Here is a 6,000-nt window from a genome sequence, read left to right as displayed (position 1 = left end):
ATTCAAAAATATCTTTATTAGTTTGTTGACAAATTGTATTCTTCTTTTTTTCATTAAATGACACCAAAAACTTTCATTATATGTTTTAAAAACAGTTAATTAAACATTTTGGGGTTTACCCACCAAAATAATCACATTGTCCCCGACAGAATTTTCTGCGTTTGTGTAATTTTATGTCTAGTGTGTGAATATAACATGGAAAAATGACAAAATAAAGGTAGTGTTACATACAGTAAGTGTGGTTGTGCTGATTAAAATGAGACCAAATAAGCAAGAAGGCAGTTTTTCAAATTGAAAATACAAAGCTAAATAAAAAAAATGAGTCCTGAGGTTCCAATGTGTTAAAAATAAATGTACAATTTTGACAGTGGTTTCATATTATGATTATTTGGAGGTAATAAGTGGCTGTCAAATACTGTAATTAAAAAAAAATAATAATAACAATCGCAATTAATTTTTCAGATTTGAGAATAATTAGTCAATTTTTTTTAATCGATTCCTGGTCCTTGTATATATATTTATATAGCAGATAGGTCTTTAGGGTCTCCATATAAATCAATCCTGTTTACTAGCTAAAAAGTACGCCTTAATTGTATCAAGTTCACTTATGGGAAAACTGTTTGGTCTTTGCAAAATACCCAAAGGGATCAACATATCTGGGAGCTTAGGAGCCTGAATGAAACTCATACTTGATAACTTTCACAGAAATGTCTTTGTCATTCAAAGATGACTGACTCTGACTTTGTGGCTTCATGATTAACTTGAGCCGGCAGGTTGCTTCGCCTGCGTTTCCTTTTCTGATCACATTTAGGACACATCCTCAAGTCTGACAGGTGACGGTCTTCATGAAAATGTAATATGGCAGCCAAAATATAAACTGAACTTTGCTGCTCCTCGAAGTCTGGTAAAGAAGTTTTCAAGCTCCATTGCTGCAGCTTTACTTTTCCTGAGCTAAAAAATAGAATTTTGGGTAAGAAAAAAAAAAGTTCATTTTCTTTTATGTATGCTGTCACCTCTACTTTACTCATATTACTGAAATGTAGGAGGCAAACCAGACTGAATACATGATCTGAAGATTAAAAAAAAATATGCACGGTAAGCAACAATGTCAAGGTAAAGGTGCGTATTTCATCTCAGCTTCACAGAACGGCTTTTGGTTTTCTTTATTCTGTCCTCTAGTTCTGACACCAAAGAGCATGGAAGATCATGTACTGAGGCTTGATTAAAGTTCAAGAACACTCATTCAAATGCAGACAATTCCCTTTGTAAGAGCTAATCGTGTCAAATTCTGGTTCTCAGCCAAAAATAAAACTATTTTAACAACCCAGCAGAGAGGAAAAAACACACATTTCCACACAAATATACTAATAATTTCCCTTTTGCGAAACATCAAAAAGTCAGAGAGGAGCTTATAGTTGTCAAATTCATTATACAACAACCTTAGTATTTCCATTCCAACAGAACGACAAATTTTACTTTGAAAGTGTTTCTTTCAAAGAGTCGATAATGTTCTTTGGCTGGTTATAGTGGCCCATGACCTGATGCTGACACAAGATGTCAAAGTACTTCATACTTTTCTAAATTAAACAATGAAATCTCACAATCACAACACTTATTGGGTAATATTAGTCAATTAAATCGGGAATCACAAATTGTTAGTTTAGCAACTAGTGTGTTTCCGTCAATTAAAGATGCAAATCCCTTGAAGAATTTGTTAGTAAACGCATGTTTACAGCGTCTCTTTTAGTCATAAAAATATGACTTCACAAATGCAATAACATGTTAATAACATGGATGAAAAAGTGGAAATGATGCCAATTTTTTTTTTTTAAGTATTCAGGGGCGGAGCTACAGGAGGGCAAGAGGGGGTTGCACCCCCCCAGCAAAAACTTAAACTTACTTGAATATTCTGTGATTGAGATTTTATTAAATTAAAGAGAATGATCCGACTGCAGTAACGCAGAGCAGAGGACTCTATGAGGGGGCGGGGCAGAACGGAGCTGCCTGTCATTAGAAATCCAACAACAAACAAGACGATCATTATTTTATTTTGTGATTGGGACCAAAATTAATTTTATAGAACAATGAGAAATGGCGTCTAAGCAGTTCGGAGTGATATACTTCCATCTGTGAGCACATTCCAGTCGAGTGGAACACCTGAAATCAGCTGGACCAAACTGTTCTAAAAAAAAACTGCTATTTTTCAAAACACAATAAGGAAAATTTAAGAGAAAAATAGCTGGAAAAAAAACAATATTCCAAGAATAATGTCAAATGGACAGCACTGGTCTCAGAGGAGAGACTCTTCTCAGCCTGGGATGAATGAAGTATTTCTATTCAAAAGTATTTCTATTCTTTATATTTACTTCTGTATAACAGGATAAGAAAAGTCAGATCGAAATCTGTGACTTTCACTCTTATATATATATATCTTTTTGTATTTTCATTCAAAAACATATAGATTAGTTTGTTGACAACATTTATTCTTGTTTTCCATGAAATGACACCTGAAACTTTCTTTCTATGCTGTAAAAACAGTTCATTAAACATTTTTGGGGTTTCCATAGCAAAGTGAATCCTTTTTTTTCTTGTGGATGTTTCTGTTTTGCATGATTCTATGTCTAGTGTGTGGATATAACATGTAAAAATGACCAACTAAAGGTGAGGTTGTGCTGATTAAAAGGATACCAGAATAAGCAAGTAAGTAGTTTTTCAAACTGAAAATAAAGAGATAAATTCAAAAGTACAGAAAAACTGAGTTTTAGGCCCTATAGGTTCCAAAAGTTTAAGCATTTAATAGCACCTCAGCTAAAAAAAACTACTGTTTTACAATGATAAAAATAATAAAAGCTGTTTGAAATAAGCATTGTTGATCCTTTCGTGTCCACTCTGGTGTTCATATTTACCACCCAAAGACTCATAAAAGTATATACTGGTAACTCCCAAACAATCAATCTACTGGAAAATATACTCTCCACATTTCTAATGTGTACTTTTTGTTTTCTATTTTCAAGTACTGTGCAGTACTGTGGATACTTTATCAAGATGTTGACATGGAGCAGATGGGGTCACTGCTCTTGGTAAAAGGAAAATTGTTTTTAAATATCATCTAAATTTTCTTTGTTGGGATATCTAATGTTTCCCTCATTTTGGAAACTTCATTTTTCCTTATAAATAATCACATTCCTTCCCTGCAGTAGTCTTGAAGTTGAGTCATAGACTATTTTCTTCTTCCTTGAAACGTTTCGCCGTTCATCCAAGTGGCTTCATCAGTCTGAGTGGTGCAGGATTCAGTCCACATTTGTATTCCACCTGGAGGGTACAAATGTGGACGGAGCAGCGAAACATTTCAAGGAACAAGTTTGTAAGTCCAGTTACTATGACTCAACTCCAAGACGTCACCTGGATGAGGGAGAACCTTGACTGACTTCCCTGCTGTAGTTCCACAACCATGCGCCTTAAAGAGTAACCAAACTCTAAATCAATAGTTTTGTCTGTTGGCCTCTATAAATATGCTTTAAAAGTGCTGTCTGTTGGTCATGCCAAATTTTTGACACATTAAAATAAATGTTTAATTTTTTAAAAAAACGTCAAAAACTGCCTGTGTGCTGCCCCCTATGGGTTGAAACAAGTTATTACATTTTAATTTTGTGATTGATTGAAACATTTAAGTCCCATGTCATTTCAGAAGTCCCACGTCATGATCTGCAGGTCCAGTAATGATAACGGTAGGTGGAGTCAGCCTCCAACTTCTCTGTTTGGTTACACTTTAAGTTTGATAGCAACTCTTCCAAATGTTTCAGGATTTGCAGCAAATGCCTTTTTTTTTTTTTAGAGCTCTTGCCTGAAAAGTTCTCCCTTAGTTGAGGATTGTTCAAAGTCAGGTGACAAATGCAAATTCAGGTTATAGCCGAGTCTCTAAAGTGACAAACTGCTATTTTTTTGGATAATAATCTGGATAGTAAATTAGTTATACAGCAGTAAATGAGTTAGAATGGAGAATGTCATTTAAAACACCTATGCCAAAGCACATTTATCCATGTCACTGATACATTTAAACTGTGCATGAAGCCCTGCAGTGAGACTGAGACCTAAATGATGCTGGCGTCAAACAAATCAGCAGTGAGAAGTGAATGATTGGAGTTTGGGGGGGTGTGGTACACAAATGCATCCTAAAAACAAGTTCCATCTCCAAATACCCAAGTACAAGTCATAAAACACGCTTATTGTACACCATAACTTGGTGCGTGTCCTGAGTGTGTAATTACTTTAGTTCTAGAAAACATATTTTATGATTAATGCGGCTGTAAAAACTTGTTCTCACAGCTGAGGACGCATTAAAAGATGATTGAAGGGAGGCTGCTGGCATCTGGATATCTATCTAAAGTTTAATTCTACTGAGGCTACAGTCAGACACACGTTTCCTCTTTGCAAGGAGAGCAGAAAAAAAAAGAAGTCGATCCTCTCCCAGCAGCAGCTGCTCATGGTTTGTTTAGCTTATCTCCCAACAACACTGATCATTAATGGGATCCATTTTCTGTATCATTACAAGCCTCGTGGGCAAATAAAGGAATATACTACTGAAAAATACTTTCCAGCTGCCACAAGCTGCAGTAATGACCAATTGAAAGGAGCAGAACAGGCCAGCTTTAATTATTTTTGCCAATATATGTACTGTTGGAGCTGAATTTGCCAATACTGACAGGAGGACGCCCTTTGTCGAACATCAATTTGGTTCTTCATTTCACAAGCTGCTGGTGCGTGCTGACGGAGACGCAGAGGAGTTCACAGGTTACAGAACCATCCCTCAACACATCTGAATCCCCATTCATCAGCACTGTTGTCAAGCTGGGAGCTAGACTGAGAAGCATTAGTGCCGTGCAACATCTATAATATATAAATCAAAGGGAAAATGGGCACAAAGCCTGCACTATTAAAAGAAAAAAAGCATCTAAAGTACACACAGGAGCCGAGGATTTCTCTGTTTCTTTACCTGAAACATGTTTCTACATCTCAATCAACCAGCTGATGCCTTATATCCACAACGAGCAGTCTCTCAGCATCTGCTCGCCCCCGATGTCAGAACTGAAAAGTACTCTGCATAATTTATGCAGAATCCCATCACCAGAGTTAGCAGGCGAACGTGCTAAAACAGATCCAATAAATTTGACATGAGGACTTCTCGGGAAACGAGCGGCAAAAAAAAAAGGGAAGTGCCCACCAAAGCCCAAACAGGAGGCTGGTCCTCAAACAAACTCCTGCTGCTGGCAGACGCCATCAAATGAAATCAAACTAAAGCTGTGATTAAAAGGAGAGTACTTTTTACTTTAGTACTTATCTTCTTTAACTTGTGTTTTGAAGTTTGGTGATTTACTTATTACTAGAGCTGGGTTGATAAAATCGATTAATCGATTTGATTGATTCAATAGTTCTAAAATTCATTCATAAAGTTTTAAAGGGTATAATAAATGTTTATCCTGTTCGGCCTGCTATCTAAGGTGTGTTTTGGATTTTGGCCCTTGTGCGACTGAGTTTGACGCCCCTGATATAGTTGATTATTAATGTATTTCTAAACAAATGTATCAAAATGTGTGAACTCAAAATTGAATTGAACTGAATAGACTTTAATTGAGTGGATTAAAAGAATCGAGAAAAAAAATAAAATCGGAATCGAATTGTTTCAGGTTCTGGTGAATTGAATAGTTTCTGGAAATTATTATCGATAACCAGCCCTAGTAATTACACATCCAATAAAGTTGACGTTAGTTTTCCAGGCTTTTTTCAGCCCCAAATCCCTTCCTTAGAATGACAGTCGATGTTACTGCCTGTTCAAACACAAATGTTCATCATTAGATTGTTTCAGCTTCAGTGTCATGTTTCCGTGTTACGGGACAGCCACCGAGTGGCAGTGCACGACTCTGATGGAGTTTCTTCTGATGACTTGTCTGCAGCAGCAGCAGCTCCATCTCTGCATGAATGAAAAAGCAATCTGGTGGTGGG

The 6,000-nt window shown here is 36.4% G+C and overlaps 1 protein-coding gene across 3 annotated transcripts in view; it reads right to left on the bottom strand.

Annotated features, from left to right (window-relative positions):
* LOC112143426 (mannosyl-oligosaccharide 1,2-alpha-mannosidase IC) overlaps window positions 1-6,000 on the bottom strand; it is a 226,306-nt gene that overhangs the window by 25,858 nt on the left and 194,448 nt on the right. The window lies entirely within an intron of this gene.

The sequence above is a fragment of the Oryzias melastigma genome, linkage group LG16, assembly GCF_002922805.2.
Source record: "Oryzias melastigma strain HK-1 linkage group LG16, ASM292280v2, whole genome shotgun sequence".
Classification (NCBI taxonomy): Eukaryota; Metazoa; Chordata; class Actinopteri; order Beloniformes; family Adrianichthyidae; genus Oryzias; species Oryzias melastigma.
This window is presented reverse-complemented; position numbering and strand designations above follow the sequence as displayed.